Raw genomic sequence first — 18,375 nt, forward strand, 5'->3', positions numbered from 1 at the left:
AGATGCAGTCATCGCTCATGGACAGAGGCAGGGCCTTTGGGAGTCTATGTGGATGTGTTACAAGAGGCCTATAGGAAACAGTTATTACATCTAAAAAAACCAACAACCAGGATGACTCTATTTTGAGAAAAGTAAAATCCTCCAGTTTTTCACCCCACTTTTACTGTGCAGAGGGCTAAAAATTGTGCAGGTTCCTTTACCCCGCTCCTGAAAGCTGAAGAATGTTTAAATTGATCCTCCGATACCCCTCCCCCCGATTCACACTCACACACACACACACCCCGTTACTGATGAATATCAAACTGTAGATGTTTGAGGTCTTGGCAGCCTTGCACTCTGCCAGAACCTATGTCATCAGCTTCAGCAAATGGCTGTTACTCTGTAACTGTTGTTGACCTAAACATTTCCTGACAGCGGCTTCACCCTACTCCTATGATTGGCAATTCCCAGAAAGCTGATGTGTCTGGTGGACTGTGTCTGTTTCAGTAGTTCACGTTTCAGATTCAGTCACTTTTAAAATGAGTTCCGTCCTCATTGCACATCATTCAGCAAGTGCTGCATCAGCTTTAGCACACTCTGCGTTTAATTTATAAAGAGAGAGGAGATACACTTCATATGCACAGATTGATTGTTGTTTTGCCAAGTGATGTGTTTCAATCAGAAGGTGATAAATGTCATTTAGCGTATTATAGACTGTGTTTCAGTTGATGATAGCTGCTTTAAGGAGGGATGGACCAGTTTTAGTAATGTGTTATCTAATGCAACTGGCAATGCTTTTCATTCAGTAGGATATCTGTTTTTTCCCCCCTTCATCGTGTAATTCTTTTATCAGTAGATGCGTTATGGATATCCCTCTTGATCTGAACTAAGTTTACTCATTTTATCCCACCTTCTGTCCATCTTGCCTATTTTGACCCTTATACTCATGTTTTACTTTACAACCCTGAGTAGCTCCACTGAAAGTTAAGCACATGTTTGTTTGCAGGACTGGTGCCTTATTTCTTAGGTCTTTGGGGCAAGGACTGTTTCTACTCCTGTGTATGTAGAATGCTTAGCACAATGGGACCCCTATCTCAATTGAGGCCTCTAGACACTACTGAAATACAACTAATCAACAATCAGATTCACAGTGTATAGTATTTTTCTGTATTATATGTGTATTTTAACTATTATTTGTGCTAGATACCGTGGAACAGGGATAGTGCCTTCGGGTATGTTTGCAAAGAGTTTCCTGTCTTGAAATGTATATTAATGAAAATGTGTCAATTCTCATGTGCCGTGAATCCAGTCTGTTTGAATCTTTTAACAAATGGGAACTCAAATACTCACCCACTAAATATAACAGATAGCTACTGGGGGAGGGGAAGGGGACCACTGTTTGCCTCATGCATTTGTATACAATGTTCCTCCCTATCAAAAATTGGGCTCTGTCCGTTTAAAATTAATCACTACACATTGGTAGACAATAGGATGGGTAAACTTTATCTGGGGAGAAAGATGAAGCCTTAAATTAAACTGGCTGTATACATTCTGCAGCCACAGGCTCAAATGAAATCCAAGCTGCATCATCTCAGTCCTTTGTATTTCTGAAGCAGATATCATGAGACAAATTACACTTATTTGGATTGGAGAGGGAGGGGCTTGTCTTTCAAGTGCTTCCTTAAAAACAGAGGGTCCTAAGAGCTCTGTATGATCATCAAAGAATTAAAGTACCCATGGCACTAAGATTAGAGCTTTATCCCAATGTTATGCCCAATCTTTTCTCTCACCACTCCAAATGGCAGCTGCAGTTGAGTGGCATTTTCAAAGCGTTTTAGCACGAAGACACTTTGTAAGTGTCCAGTAGTATTACTGCTGTGATGTACAGCATAAAAAAAGCACAGCAAGGACTAGATAAACTACCTATCGGGAGTCCTATGTTGTATCCAGCTGCATATGATTTCTTTCACTGAAGATCTAAACAGCATTACAAGTATTTTGACTGCTCAGGGCAGGTGCAAAGCAAATCCAAACATTTTAAGCAGAGCTGGGCAAAACAAAGTTTTTTACCACGAGAATTTGGCTGGTTTTGAGGTTGCAAAATATTTGAACAATAGGAGCAATTTCATAAAAATTTTTGACCAAATGAAAATGTTCATCTCATAGGATGGCTGAAAAAATTGTTATCAATTGATAACATTGCTATTCCAAATTTCCAGCTGCTTTGGTTCATTGGGATTAATCATGTGAAGTCATGTGCTATTGTTTCTGATTCCCTGATTGGGTGAGCCTATTTCATGTGGTCAGGAGAGAGAGGAAACCATTTGACTCATTTTCCCCGTGTCACTTCTGGAGATGACTCCAGCATACATCCAGTATGGGACCAATCCAAAGCATATTGAAGTCAGTGGAAAGCCTGCCACTGGACAGAGTGAATAATGGATTGTACCACGTCTCCAATTTTGGAAAGCACTTAAGCATATGCTTGACTTTAAGTATGCGCTTAAGTGTTTTCCTGGATTGGGATTGCTTTCCTGACTTGCGCCTATTAGGTCCTGACTACTTCCAGGTGTGAGTGTGGGGGTGTGTGTTTGGCACTGCACCAAGCTAGCCAAGTGACTAGACCGCAGCAGTCAATCTAAAACACGGAGAAGTATATGTACACTACCTTAACAATATCTCTGATTTCCCCAGTTGTACGCTTCCCTATAATCCTCCTCGTATCTGTTGTGGTGTTGCTATCACTGTGACCACTTCTGGTCCATCACCAGTAGCTTCTCTATTGCTGTGAGCTACTGTCATGTAGACAGGAATAAAAGGACACCATATGGAACCATCATTGTATCAAAGCTGGTTGCTGCAAATGGCTGGAGCAGACCCCAACTCCACCCCCCCCCCCCCCCAAAATGCCAATATAGTTAAAAGATAGGCTGTATTAAAACAGTAATTCAACACACCCTAATGTTCGGAACAGAGACAGCCACAGGAAAAGAAATCAGTATGCTCCTCATTGCAGAAATGAAATGTTGAGAGGGTCAAATAGTTGAACACACCATGGTGGGGAAACAAAATGAGGTTGTGAGGGGCCTAATGCGGGTTGCCCAGTTGAAGACAAGTTGAGGGAGGCTAGGCTACACTGGTGTGGACATCTACAGTGGAGACATGGTAGTTATATTGGTTGCCTGGGCCATGCAATGATTGTGGATGGAAGATGACCAAGGTGGAGGCCAAAGACTCGATGCATGGACCAGATATCAGCAGACCTTAAAGAGACCAGTTTGCACAACATTCAGCTATACAAACATGAGTTTTGGAAGAAGGTTATAAAAGTTGCCAACCCCAAATAGGGAAGTGGCAAAGAAGAAGGAGAAGGCATGGAACATAGTTTCCTAGTCCTGTATCAGAGTAACAGCCATGTTGGTCTGTATCTGCAAAAAGAACAGGAGTACTTGTGGCACCTTAGAGACTAACACATTTATTTGAGCATAAGCTTTCGTGGGCTACAGCCCACTTCATCGGATGCATATCGCAACTGTATGTAATGCATATGGAACTATCCTATGTTTTTGTCAATGTGTAATGTTGCTATCTTTTGCACATGTGGTAACACTCAGCTGCTGGGAGTGTACAATGTGTCCGATTTCCATCAGCTGGTGAAGAGGATTTTGCCAGATACTAGGAAATCAGTTTAGTCCACTGGACTTCATGTAGGTTCCCACAGGAACCACATTCTGAAAAGGTAAATCTGAGGATTGAAGAGAATATGATGACAACATTCCTAGGAACTTTCAAACACTTTTTTGAGGTGGTTTGCCCATCACTGGTAGTCACGTCGTCCCTGTTTGCTTTGTAAGACTAGGCTTATTGGAAACATGACTGAAGGGGATCTGATACCATACTACAGTACGTGAGCAACAGCTAGAGAATGCAACCTCCAGTTCATAATTTTGGCTCTGTTTTGTGTTAGATTAGCAGGATTACTTTTAGCCATTCAGTTCTAAATCACTATACTACAATGGGGATTTTTCCTCTTCTATCAAAACACACTTATAGGCTACTGAATGGAGTTTGTTGGATAGCCCCTTAGCTGTTGCTTGGTCACGTCAGACTGATTATATAATATCCCTAAATATCCTCAGTCTTAGTGATATGAGAGAGAGAGAAACTTTTACTTTCAGTCAGAAAAAAAATGATATTTCCAATGGGTCTGACACCACATCACACCTAAATTATTCTTCTGAAAGACTAGACATGTAACAAATTATATCTAAATGGAACAGCAACTGCCTGGAGACGAGGTGAAACAGTAAGGGGTTAAGAGATTTTTATAGATGGAAGAAAATTATGAATAACTATTTGGGTATGTCTAAACTTGTCCATATGGTATGATGTAGTGTTTTGAGCACAAGACCGTGTGAGAGAAGCTTGTGATTTCTAATCCTGGATCTGATTCATCTTCCCACTGTGACCTCAGGCAAGTCACTTAACTTCTCCTCAGTTCACCATTTGCTTCCCTCCCTTCCCCACTCCTCTAACTTTGAGGTTCTAACAGCAACTGTTTCACTTTCTCTGGTAATTAGGCAGGCAATATCTTGCCTGAGGCCTACAGTCAAAAGCTACCCACACCATTCCAAGCCCCCTCTTCCTGCCAAAAAAAAAAACCCCCAAAAAAACAACAAACAGGTCACACATACATTTTTCAAACTTCAAATTCTTTTTTTTTTTGTAGGTGTCTCTATGTACGTCATGCCGCCACTTTAATAACATCCTAAGCATGGAAATTATAAAATGGCTCCCTATCCAGATACTTAGGCCCTCATCACTGTAGTATCTGAGTGGCACACAATCATTAATGGATTATAACTTCATAACAACCCTATGAGGGAGGGAAGTATTAGTCTTGTTTTTCAGGAAACTGAGGCACGGCAGCGATTGTAGAGGCAAACAAGAAGCCTATGGCTAGCCAGGAATTGAGCACAGGCCTCCTAAGTCCCTGGCCAGTGTCCTGCCCACTAGGCACTGTGAACTCAGGACCTTTAAGTTTGTGTCCACACCATCCAACTGAAGGAGTTGCAGCAAAGCACTTCAGTGCATGCTGCTGTTAACATCCTCTTACTCTCAACTGCCAGGCAGTGTAGACATGCCCTAAGATAACTAGAACTACCAGGGTCAAATAATACCTAGCACTTTTAATTCATAGCTCTCAAAGCACCTTACAAAGGAGATAAGAATCATGATCCCAATTTTACAGATGAGGAAACTAAAAGCCTGAGAAAGCTAAAGCCAGTTGCCTAAGGTCACAGGCATAATCAGGAGCAGAACCCAGAACTCCTGAGTCACCCGCCCATGCACCATCTACTAGGCCACACTGCACGCCCACCTTGTGAAAAACAAATGGTGGTCTTTCTTATCTATCTAGGTATTTATACCACCCTCACTATGGTATCTCAGCAAGAGGAAATGCATTTTCTTAATGCAAGGTGCAGTCACGGCGTTTGTGGAAATTTAAACAAAGTTTAAATAATTCCTAAGTTGCCACACACACAAAAACAGATTTTTAAGGTATTAGCATCTGCATGGGAGACTCAGTATGGTTCTATCTTGTACAGAGTCACAAGAACAATTTCAAAGAGAAAAGAGCTAAGAGTAAATGGTGAAATTATATATGTATTTATAGACTTTATTGTTCGTCAAGGTCTTAGCTTATAACCACCTCCCTGCCTGTGTTGTGATTTTATCCATTTTCTTTTCTCTTTTGGACAATTGGTTATTTAGCCTTTTTTTTTTTGCTTCTTTTTCCTTTTTTGCTTTGTTTAGTGTTGTCTTTTTATAGCTTTATTTTGCTGATTTTTGTTTGCATGACTTCTTGCTCTAATAACCCCTTCTTGCAAGGATGACAGGGAAGGAGTTGTGAAGGGTGGAGAAATCCTTCTTTGTGTGTGTGTATATGTGTATGGGTGATTTTTTTTTCCTGCTGCAATTCTGACAAGCTGGGAGAGAGACATAGGAGTGGGTGGGATGGGAGTGGGCGAGACAGGAACTGGCAGGGTCCCCTCCCCATGATATTTCTGCCATCTGCTCCAGAAATGATGTGCTCTGCTACCCTTTTATTAAACCTTCTTAGAAGGGGTGGGAGGTTAGGATGGAATGCAGAGGGGAAACAAGGAAGAGTGGGTTAAGGTTAATGTGTAGGCTCGGGTAGAGATGGTGAAACAAAGGTGCTTTTGGTTTGGCAAAACCTCATCCTTTGTGGGTTTCTTTTGCAAACTCAAAGCCAGCTGTGGTTTGGATGTAGGTTTGCTTTAATCCAACCCTCTGCAGAGGTCAAATTTGTGGCAGGAAAGGGGAGAGGATGGTTTAGATGTGAGCTCTGATTTGTGCACAGTTAATCGCCGCTACATAAATGTAACCCTTCTGCCCATCTAAGTTGGCAGCAACAAGGGCCGGGTTCAGTATCTAGGGGTTCCGTTTCAATAACACAATGCAAAACCGGCTCAAGCCCCCACCCAGTGACCTGGGACAATTACATACCACCCCCTGGGCGCCTCTAAGAGGCAATACTTCCCCTCTCGCAAGCACGGAGTCTGAGTGTAACAGAAAATGTTTAATAACATGAGGTAAACAACATCAGCATTAAATTGGAAAAACACCACAAACAGGCTTCATGAGCAAAAAACCCACCCCAGCAAATTGGGCTGTGTCCTTTCCCTTTGGTTCTTGAAACCAGCAACCCAAGAATCACCAAAGTCCCAAAAGTCCAACAACCCCAAAGTCTCTTGGGTCCAGCAACACAAGGAACGCCAAAGTCCCAAAAGTCCAACAACCCCCAAAGTCTCTGTCCCTGGTCAGTGCAGCCCCAGAGTTCAAGCTGGGGGGGGGGCACGCAGGGTGTTAAGGGGCACCTTACGTGATCCGAGGCCGACCGGCTGCCTCTCCGTGGGGTTCCGCCGCAGCCTTCTCCATGAGCCGCTCCACTCCACCAGCTGTCCCGTGAGCCGCTCCTGCCGTCCACGAACTGCTCTGGCAGCTGCTCCGCTCTGCTCACCAACCTGTGAGCCGCTCAGCTCTGCTCCACTTCAGCCGTTCCTTGGGCTGCTCCCACAAGGCTCCGCTCGCTGCTTCTCCAGCCACTCCACCCTGCTCACCGACCTGTGAGTCGCTCAGCTCCAACCATCCCGTGAGGCTCCACTCTGCTAGCGGCTCCGCCAGCCACTTAGCAATATAGCTTCAGGCTCCCCCACTAGTTAACACAGTCTCAGTGATCTCATGCTCTTAATAACTTTAGCTCTTTTGTGATTTCAGCTCTTAGTAGGGGAGCCCCAGTGCTAGTGCACCATTGGCCCAAAGTGAATTCAGCTCAGCAGCCTGTAAATAGACTCCTAATGGAATCAAAGTTAGCTCTGACATTCAACAGTGGAAAGAGGAAGTAGTGCAATTGGTGTTTCAAACCCTCAAAGAGGGCTCATACCATCAGATATAAATACTTGTTTACATCCTCTCTCCATTCACTGGGTTTTGTAACCCATGCCCCTTGTCAAGCAAGTGCTACTTAGGTAATGGTGAAGGACTCACTCAGTCCTTCTGTCATACAACAGTTCCACTGGCCTTGATTCACAGAATCAGGGTAACAAAACTTTATTCTTCCTGCCCCAATAACAGAGAAACTGGGGATCCCACACCAGCCAGAGTAACCACTTTGAGTTGCTGTTGTTTCATGCCAGGCGAGTGGGTGTGCCTATGCAAACCAGATCAGCCCCTGGAGTTCTTTTCCACACTCACCATAATTCACCACCAGATGTCAGGGTAGAGCTCATCCTGACTCTGCTTACATAACAATGATGCATTTAGCCTGCAGGGGGGATAGGCTCCAGAAGAGGACAAAAAGAATGAAAATAAGACTTAAGGCTTGGTGTTTTTCTCTGCCTGCATCTGAACGAGTCCTTCATCATATCACACAGCCATGATGGCCAAAGTGGTGCCTGTATTCTTTTTGTGTGCTGATACTGTAGCTGTATCATGGATTCATAGTTATATGAAGGAGCTATATTTCTGGATTAGCGGTCTGATTATCCCCCTTCTACTTCTCTATGTGAAAGAAGCCTGAACAGGTGGATCTGCCCCATTCCTGTGGATTTGATGGGTGGAATGATGCCTTAGGGAATGGCCCTCATTCCAGCCCTTATCCCTTAGTGACTGGAAAGGAAGATGGCTCGGGGGGAGGGCTCAGGTACAGAGGTTTTTATCCATCATCCTTTATATGCATACCTTCAGTGTGTTTGAATTGTCTAAATTGGGCATGTAGTGTTTGTGTTGGGGACAGCCATAGAGACTCAAATACATACTTGGTACCGTGCTTGTTGGACTCCCTGTAGTTACCATATTCCACCATATCCAGTCACCATATCCCACAAAGACTATTACCATTTTGCAAAGGCGTTGGAATGATGGCCGCCATCTTGGTCAACGTGAGGGACCTCCAGAGCTAAAAGCCTGAATCCATATAATTTGAGCTAAAGAGTCAGGCTTTCTAGAAGAGACCTGTAATGTACAGTGTTGTTATAGCCATGTTGGTCCCAAAATATTAGAGCCACATGGTGGGTGAGGTAATATCTTTTTCTGGACCAACTTCTGTTGGTGAGAGAGACAAGCTTTCAAGCTTACACAGAGCTCTTCTTCAGGGAAGCTAACTCAAGGTGTCACTGCTAAATACAAGGTTGAACAGATTGTTTAGAGTAAGTAGCTAACACACATTTCAAGAGATCATTCTAGGTGAAGTGACCTATTAACACCCCTCCATCATTGGAAGGAAAGGAATGGCAGGGGGCGGGGAGAGGGGAACAGCTGGAAGAGGTTGTTAATAGGATTGTTGTAACAAGCCTTAAATCCAATGTCTCTGTTTAGTCCATGATTTTCAGCTTCCTCCAGGGCATAACCAACTTCCACCACAAACTCTGCAACATTAACCACCTCACTCAGAACACCATTCTTGCCACCATGGATGTCACCTCCCTATACACCAATATATATGCCCCATACATACCTTACCAGCTTTGGGTATCTTTTAAATTTAACCTTAACTCTGAATTTCCTTGATATATGATTTCATAGAGTTTAAGGCCATCTTAGATCATCTTGCCTGACCTCCTGTAGACCACAAACCATTAAGTTTCACCTGGTTACCCTTGTGTTGAGCCCAATAGCTTGAGTTAGACTTAAATACTTTAGTTGTATGCCACAGGCAAAAATGCTTGGTTTGGGATAATTACAACATTTCTAATGCATTTTCCCTAGATTATTGCTATATAATCTCACTCCCTCGTCATGTAGTTTTTGGCTAGAAATATCCTTGGTTTGTTCTTGCTTTTGGGAGTTCTTTTGGTTTTGTTTTTATATTAAAAATGTAATTCATGAACACTGAGCAATGATTAAGAATAATAACAACTGATGTTTCTAATGATTTGAAAATATGAAGGATCAATCTTCAATATTTTTTATTTTCAATTAACTGGTCAGATTTACCAGTACAAACCAGCAAGCACATACAACTCTGTTAAACTCGGTTTATATCTGCTTTGCTTCACCCCAGCAGTGCAAAACAACCAGGCTCCCGACATCCTTCCCTCCATATTCCCTTTCACATCTCCCACCATAAAAGTCCCGCCCCCAACATTCATCTGCTCACACACAACCCAATTTCCTTCTCCTGTTCCCTGCGTTTCCGTGTATCGGGTCACATACTTCACTCCTTCCTCCTGTAAATATAGTACAGAAGGTAGTTTCGGGGGGGGGGAGGGAATGTAGGAATAAAGGGTTTTTTCTGCTGTAATTCTTCATAACTCAACACTTCTTCTTCAGTGGATGCTGAAGAAAAAAGTGTTCTACCTCAGGAGAAGATATGCACTCTTACAAAATGGCCACCATCTCCTGTCATTCTTAATGAACAAGGCGATAGGTTGCTCTGTTAAGCAGCCCTCTTTCAAACTGGCCCCCACCTCCCAATGTTCCCAATGGGAATGAAGCCAAGCTGCCCTCAGTGTATAGTGGTCCCCTATGCTGTGAAGAAGTGAGGAGCAGCACTTTAGGTAACAGGCAAATGGAGTTGGTGGCCATCTCTGCTAAGGGCAGCCTGTGGCCTCTGTCCCTTTGCAAACAGTAAGAGATGTAGGCCATTTTGAGAAGGTTCCCTCTCCTCATCCATACCTTTCAAAGCTGACAGGTGAAGTTGCAAAAAATCATTTGGGACTGATTCTGATCTTAAGTACATTGGCTTACAGTGTAAATTAGAATTGCCAACAGTCCTCTATTATAAGGGATGTAACTATTTAAATAAAGAATTTGTGCTGTCCTAAATCAGTATGGGATGCCTTTTGTCCTGTATCTCAACTAGAAGTGTAGCGCTGCCGGAGTGGACCGATGCATCACTCTGGCACCTGAAATCCAGGATGGAGCAGCACTCTGGCATTTCCCCTTGCAAAGTGACATCTCGACCAGGTGCACAGGGTTGCAATGCTGCTCAAATTTGGTCTGGCCAGCCCTCTATCCCCAGACCCCTGCTGAAAGTTGCCCCCAGCCCGAATTGAAATCTAAAATAATGCCCTTGCTGGTTGCAGGGAAGCCTCCTCCAATCCACACACCCCTTCTTGCAACCCCTGCCCCACAGAACTGCAGCAGGCAGAGAACAGCAACTGCAGCCTTCCACTCAGCTCCTGGCACCCACACAGAACTTGAACAAGAGTGGCCGCAGTTGCTTAGCCAAGCATCTGAGGCCCTGGCCTCTCTGCAGAGCACAGAGCTGGTGAGAGGAGAACCCCTAGGAAGGCCAGGAGCAGAGAAGGATTGGCCCTCAGAGGCTCAAATCATGACTGGGGACATGAGAGGTCTGTGCTGTATTTCTGAAATACAGTTTTGGCAATCCTAGTGCAAATCAAGAATAATTCTAGTGAAGTCAATGGTGCAAACCAGTCAGCAATATGGCCACTCCCAAGCATTCAGAAATCATGAGTCAGATTCCCCCCTCCAAAACATATGATTGGCTTCAAAATCTTTTCTTTTAAAGGTGTGTGTGGGATGGGGGGTTGATGAGGGGGGTTTATTTTTTTGAGAGGTTTTAGGTTTTTGGTGGGGAGTGCATTCTGGTTTCTGAGGCTTTAGGTGAACTTGCTCCATGTTTTCAAGGTTTTTTCCCCCCTTATCATAGCTTGAGATGGTCATTTTCTTTCAAAAAAAAAAAAAAGCTGAAGCTCTTATGCAATCCCTTGATTCGAGCATGTGGCCCTTTACAGAAAAAAAAAAAATCAAAGACCACAAGTGTTGGCAACACTGGCAGTATAAACAAAGTCAGAATCAGGCCCCATATTTTGCTTAAATGTGAATTAAATTAAGCATGAGTTACATTACTGGTTAGCTTAATCTCTGTGGTAAAGCATTGCTACATATGCGTGTTTGTGTCCTGACGGTCACATTATATAAGATCTCCTTCTTGGAAGGCAAAGCTACATGAAATAATCGAATAGAAACTGGAGCACAGCCAGCGTTGGCGCTGGTAAAAAATGTGAACATTGGTGTGGATCAGTTAGGACTCCGGAATATTGTGACCTCAATTTAGGCTGGCTGACCTTCTCATAACAAAAAATGATCATTCTTAAAGGTACCCAGCCTAGATCAGAACTTTCCTTAAGGATCTGAAGAGACACTGCCAGAAATTGCTTTCCATGCTATTTCAGTGCTTTCACTTTCGAATGCCAAAGAAGATTCTATTGTGAAATGAAAATACAAAGAAATAGCACAGGTAGGCAATTTTTGGAAGGATTTAAGATTTGTTTAGAAATTCTAATGCTTTTTGCCTTTCACAATGCTATCTAAGCAGAAGAGAAACTCTTTAATATCAAAAGCATCATTTTTTTTATTTTATTAAATAGAGTGTTTTCAAGGGTGTTTAAAGCATTATTTTAAATGGAGAGCATAATGCTAATAAAATCAAGCCATCTCTTACGGATAACTTAAGTCATGAGCGCAATTATTTAAAGGCAGGTTTTAAAAACAATTTCAGCTTTTTAAAAAAAATAAATCTAATATGTATTAAATTGTTTAGTTAGCATTGAGATACCTCTCTGGAAGGAAAGCACATTTAAAATTAAATTTGTGTGTGATTACTTCAAACATATCCTTATTAACAGCTACCTAGATGCTTGTGGTCCTTCATGCATTCATGTTTAGTTCCTGATTATTCACAGATTGTTAATTGGTGTGATATGGGATGAATATTGATGGCATAGTTTGTGAAGATGATTTCCATACCAAAGGAGGCAAGAATATTTACTGCCTGTGCAAAAGGAAGTTCTTTGCTGATCTGACTTTGAAGTTTAATAAAAGCCATGCCATTGTTTCCCTTGGTTAAGTTCACAGGTAACTTTTTGTGATGGGCACAATATAAAATATAATAAAATGGGAAATCCAGTTTGGGAAAGCAATTGTTCTTAGCAAGTTATGGGCTTGATTCACCAGGTTATGTTATTACAGGTTTGTGCTAGTGCATTATGACATGACTGGTTCCCTTTAGTAGAAGGCAACCCTGACTGGGGAGTTTGGATCCAGAATTACCTCCAAAATCCCCCCATAGACAGGGAAAAATCAAATATGTTCAGATCTGTATCAGAACTTTCCCAAAATACAGCGAGGATCCTATCCAATATTTCAGCTCAGTCCCATCTTTAATCCATGCAAATAAGGGGCTGACTGAGCCAGACTGGTTTGGAAATGGGTGGGCAATGCATGCTGGAAACAATGAAAGTGGATAGACGCCTCCCCCCCAGAAGCAATGTTTTCCATCTGTGCGCAAACACATATGTATTACACACTGAGGAAGAAGAGACTTGATGGGAGCCCAAACAGAAGGGTGGTGGTAGGGAACAGTAGGATGGAGACTCAGCCAAAAGGAGGTGATGGATCATAGAATATCAGGGTTAGAAGGGACCTTAGGAAGTCATCTAGTCCAACCCCCTGACAGATTTTTGCCCCAAATGGCTCCCTTGAGAATTGAATTCACAACTCTGGGTTTAGTAGGCCAATGCTCAAACCATTGAGCTATCCCTCTTCCCTGCTGTGAGAATACAGCCTATGGGGATGCCTAGATAGGAAGGAGTTGGAAATAAAGCTCAGACAGATGGTGGGTTGTGGGGGAAGACCCAGTGTGGGGTCTCAGAGGATAGGGTAGTGGTATAGTTCAGACTGATTGGATGTGATAATGTCTCAGAAAATTCTGCATTGTAAGGCCTGCTAGATCACATTCTCCCCACCTACAAGTAATCTGCTCCCAAGCAGGGATCCAGCAAGAGGGTGCAGCAGAGGGACCAGAGGAGGATGAACGCTTTCTACCTTGGAAAGTAGCTAGTAGATCCCTCCAGGCCTCAAGATTGTACTGGAGAAGATTCCTATCCTCTCACCCCACCCAAGGAAAAGCATAGAGTGTGAAGACCTTAGCCGTGACTCACTGTTTCCCTGTACTCTATGCAGTCATCTATACCAGTGCAAAGTAGTAGGTCTAAATGCCATCATTGGAGACATTTAAGAGCAGCATAGACAAACACCTATCAGGGATGGCCTAGATAATACTTAGCCCTGCTATGAGTGCGAGGACTGGACTAGATGACCTCTCGAGATCCCTTCCAGTCCTATGATTCTATGCTACTGTTGTGACCTGACACCCAATTTTGAACGTACTTTGCAAGTAAAATTTTGAGACTATTTTATTGATATTTTTTCACTGGCTTTTTCAAATTGTTGATTTTTTTTGTAATTAAAAAAAAATCAGCCAGTTCTAGAGATGGTCAGAAACTGAACAAAAATACTTAAATGAACATTTTCACTTACATTTCTGAGGTGGCATTTCTCCCACCAATTAGAATTTGATTTTTAAAAAACTAAAAAATCAAAATTTGAAAATATAAATCAACTCAACTTTGCACTGCTATCAACAGTGTAGGACAATGGAGAATCTGCTCTTCTGGGTCTTCCAGCTCCCTACCTGGAGGAAAAAATGTCCCTCTGGAAGACTGGACAGTTAAGTCAACTGTCAGTCATGTCTTCAGCCTGACTGAGAGACTGAGGCAGGTTGGAATCTGATTGGGATTTTTTTTTTTTGCAAAACAATTTTTTTGTCAGAAAATGTTGATTTGTCAATACAGAAAATATGTTGACAGAGTGTCTCCCAGAACAGCCACCAGCCCAGTGGTTAGGGCACTCATCTGGGATGTGGAAGATGCAGGTTAAGGCAGGAGTTGAACCCAGGGTTTGATTACTGGGATATTGGCTGTTTTGGGGATGCTTAGTCTCAGAAACTTTGAAAGCTGTTGGTTTCATCCCAATGCGGAATGAAAACAAATTTCAAAGTCTCAATTTTCCATGAACCAGAATTTTTGTTTTCCAGCAAGCCCTCATTGGTGGGGGGCACAATGGGAAGCAGAGAAAAACAAGAAAAGCAGAAGAAGGATAGATTAGGCCCAGGGCAATGCTAAAGCAATGGACAAAATTCACACCTGGTGAATTATTTTAGTGGAGGGCTGTAATTGGCCCAATATATTTGGGGTTAAATCCTGCTTCCATTGAAGTGAATGGCAAAATTCTCTGAACTGAGTCTTTTCTTGTTTCTCCTCATCATTCCCAGTTGTTCTTGACTGTAATGCACTGAAACATCAGGGCCATCTGTATCTCCAATGTCCCCCTTGTCCCATCCAGCTATTTGAACTTGGCTATAGAGAAGTCACTTATTTTTGAGACCGTGGGAGCTCAACTGCAAAATCCTTACCTTTTTATTACCTCTCCCTTTATGGATTTTTACTGCAGGGGTAGTTTCCTCTCCCTGTTTGAATATCCCTAAAATGACTAGTAGAAGTGCTAAATATATAAAGATACACAGGATCATGTTTGCGGGACTCAGAAACATGAAACACTTCACATTTTATGTCTTTCACCTGCTCATATAATGCCTTCACTTGTGGGCTACTGCCAATGCAACCCAGTTGCACTGGGGAAACTTTGAGCCATAATTAACCCTCCATAATTATTTCTTCATGAAAGCTTTCTGGAGCTCCCCCCCCATCCCCCAAAGTTTGATGGTTATGTGGAATCCTGTACGGATGTAACCAACAAAAATAAAAAAATCTGTTTTTCCCCTCCTTTTAAAATGTGCAACTCCTAAATCCAAAAAGCCAAGAAAAATCTAGCAATCACAGATGCATATAATCATTTGTTATTCTTCCTGGATAACAACTTCACTTGTAGAAAAAGCAGTGTGTGAACTAAACATGTGGTGTTAGGTGGTAGAAGTCAGGAGGTAATAAGTGTGCTTGAAGATATTGCTAGGTAGTGCCGGGGCGGCTCCAGGCACCAACGCAGCAAGCATGTGCCTGGGGTGGCAAGCGGGGGGACGGCCTGCCGGTCGCTGTGAGGCCGCAGGCAGGTGGCTTTCGGCGGCGCGCCTATGGGAGGCCTGCTGGTCCCGCGGCTTCGGCGGCAATTTGGCGGTGGGGACGCTGATGCCGCAGCACCAGAGGACCTCCCACAGGCATGCCACCGAATCCGCGGGACCAGCGGACCGCCTGCCGAAAGCCGCCTGCCTGCTATGCTTGGGGCGGCAAAAAACATAGAGCCGCCTCTGGGTAGTACAGCAGTTGTTACTAGGTAGCAGATGTTACTAGCTATTAAGTACATTCGTGCAGCCTTGATTAGTTGTTGTAAGGTCCCAGTCCTTCCACTCACTGCAAGTTGCAAGCACTCAGCAACGTGCCAGAAAAGGCCCTAAGTGCATTTCTGTTATAGGAGAAACTCATAAGGTTTGGAGTTTGAGCTCAGCTCAGAAAGGGGCAGTGATGTGTCCCTTTAAGGCTACTTAATAGTAATCAAAGAACCCTGCCCTACTGGAATTCGGTATAGTGCACAAGCTGTGGAGCAAATTGTTGGAGCTTTGCTAATAAATGAGTATTAACCCTGTGTCGGTGTTAGCATGTGGATTTACTGCCACAGAAAAATACAAATAGCAGGCGAAGATTTGGGTGCTTATCCAAACTACACAGACCTCTTGAGCCTGTAAAAGTGAGCTGGAAATCTCACGAGAAAAAGCTTTCTTGTGAGATTTCCTACACTTCCATCCATCACTTTTGTCTAGAAATGCAACAGAAAAAAATATCTCCTTGTTGCATTTAGGCATTTCCAGTTCTGATCACAGCTGGAACATGGAAATTGGGGTTGGGGGTAGACTTTGGAACATTTATGAACCTAAAATAAAAGAGAGAGAGATTCAGTTTCAGTTTAATGCTAAAAATGGTTCAACATTCAAAGACAGAAAGGAAGAGGCAGGTTCTTATTTTATCTAAACTAATTTACCCATCGGTGGCTTTCTCTGTCTGCCTATGGGTATTCCCAATGCTCTCCTCACTATGGTATCCAAGCCTCAAGTACACAAATTAAGGGTATCACTAAAATTGTCCCTGGGGCAAAACAGGACATGATCTGTCTGGGATTTTTTTTTTTTTGTTTTTCTCTGCCTTCTTTGTCCTCATCAGTTTCTCCTCTCTGTTCCTGAGCTATGCTGAGTACATTTCAAAGACAGCAAAATAGAGACTTTCAATACATTGGGGCAGATAGTCCAGATGTATAGTGGTGTAATTGAGAGCAGAATCTGGCCCATATCGTAGCAGTAAATGACCAATCACAATTGTTAACTAGTCTAGGGGGAGGATTTTCAAAGGCACAAAAGGGAAGGGGAGCCCATCTCTCATTGGACATTAATAGGAATTAAGCACCTAATTCCCATTTGAACCATTGAAAATCTTGCCCTAAAACTCATGAGCTTTTCCTTCCAGATATCACTATGTATCAGTACTAGGAGGAGATGTCTTTTTTCAGCAATGGAAACCAGTGTTTAGCAAACATGATTGGAGGTTTTTTTTGTTTTTTGTTTAGATCCACACATTGGTGATCATTAGCAAAACAGGTTAGAAGGCATGTAATCACTTAAATAAGTGGCAGAGGGTTAGGAGTCTTGGCTTGTAAATGTAATTACAGAGCTTGTCAATATACATTGATTTTCTTAGATCACTTAAAAGCATTCTGCAACCTAGGAAAGTAAAATGGAGGAATGCTACGTGGATTGAAACTGGGGCACTATGAGGGATGATTAACTCAGTCATAGAGGGGACTTTATTCCCCCTCCAAGTCACGTAGTCATGAGATGGAGCTTTCCTCAGAAGCGTTTTTTTGTTTCTTTAAGAAAGAAGAAATTCCACATTTCTTGTCTCTTTTTTATGGGCTGATGTTATTGCAATCATTACTTTATTGAACTTTGACCTAAAAAAACCCAACTAGCTATTTTAAGTAACACACAGTGACGGCTAATCTTCAATAACTCTATCTCCATAGGCCCATCTACCTTTTTTCACATGTGTCTATTTTCCCATTAAATTTAATGTTTCTGCACACTAGCATGTCTTTTAAATTATCCCATTAGGAACCTAAAAATATAATTACCCATAACTTCTGACCACCCTCTTTTCCACGTACCTCATTAACCTCCCTGGAGGCGGGAGGTTGTTTAAAGGACACAGATGAAAAGCTTTTTGTACAGTTAACTAACACTTACAGCAGGTGCGGTTACCTGCACCCCCCCAATATCACACAACCTGTATTGCCGGAGGAGAGAAAGAAGTCCCACATTGAATTTCTGTTTAACAGTCAGGTGACAAATGAGAATAGCAGTGGCTGTAGCTCAGACAATAGCCTGGAGGAATTATAATTAGTGCCTGTGGATAACTCTCTTTTTCCATGGAACAACTGACGGAGATCCACCCAAACATTCAGGTAGGTAGTGGGCAATCAAAGAGCAAGGTATTGGATATCATTGGCTCTATGTATGTCACCATGGCAGTTGCATCTGCTAACTCCCCCTACCTTTCCAAGCCCTCATTCATTTCACTAGTTTCATCTATGAGTCTTTTTCACCGGTTTGTGGACCGGATTTTCTGGTCGGTCGCATCCCCTTTGTGCTGCTGAAATATCACAGAGTGGATCTATTCTGGCAGGAAATGGGCAGTGGAGTGTTCCCCTTCCATAGGGCAATTCTCTGTTAGTGTCAGGCTGCCACAAGTTGTCCCTCTTTCTCAACAAAGAGGGGGCACGGAGGAGGGTGGAGGAAGGAGAGGAGGCATAGCAGAGCAGATCCACACTTTACCAATACTGCACTGGTGTAAGGTCCCTTAAGGATTTATACTTGTGGTGAAAGTTAGAGCAGGCTCTGAGCTGCTCTAACTGCAACCAGGGCTGGCTAGTGCTAGATCAGAGTCAGAACCGGCTCCTTGCATCCCTCCCACTTACCCTGTTCCTGAGCAGAGTTTGCACAGGCTT

The 18,375-nt window shown here is 42.9% G+C and overlaps 1 protein-coding gene across 4 annotated transcripts in view; it reads left to right on the forward strand.

Moving 5' to 3' along the window:
- CELF2 (CUGBP Elav-like family member 2) overlaps positions 1-18,375 on the forward strand; it is a 777,520-nt gene that overhangs the window by 35,479 nt on the left and 723,666 nt on the right. The window lies entirely within an intron of this gene.

Source organism: Chrysemys picta, chromosome 1, assembly GCF_011386835.1.
Source record: "Chrysemys picta bellii isolate R12L10 chromosome 1, ASM1138683v2, whole genome shotgun sequence".
Taxonomy (NCBI): Eukaryota; Metazoa; Chordata; order Testudines; family Emydidae; genus Chrysemys; species Chrysemys picta.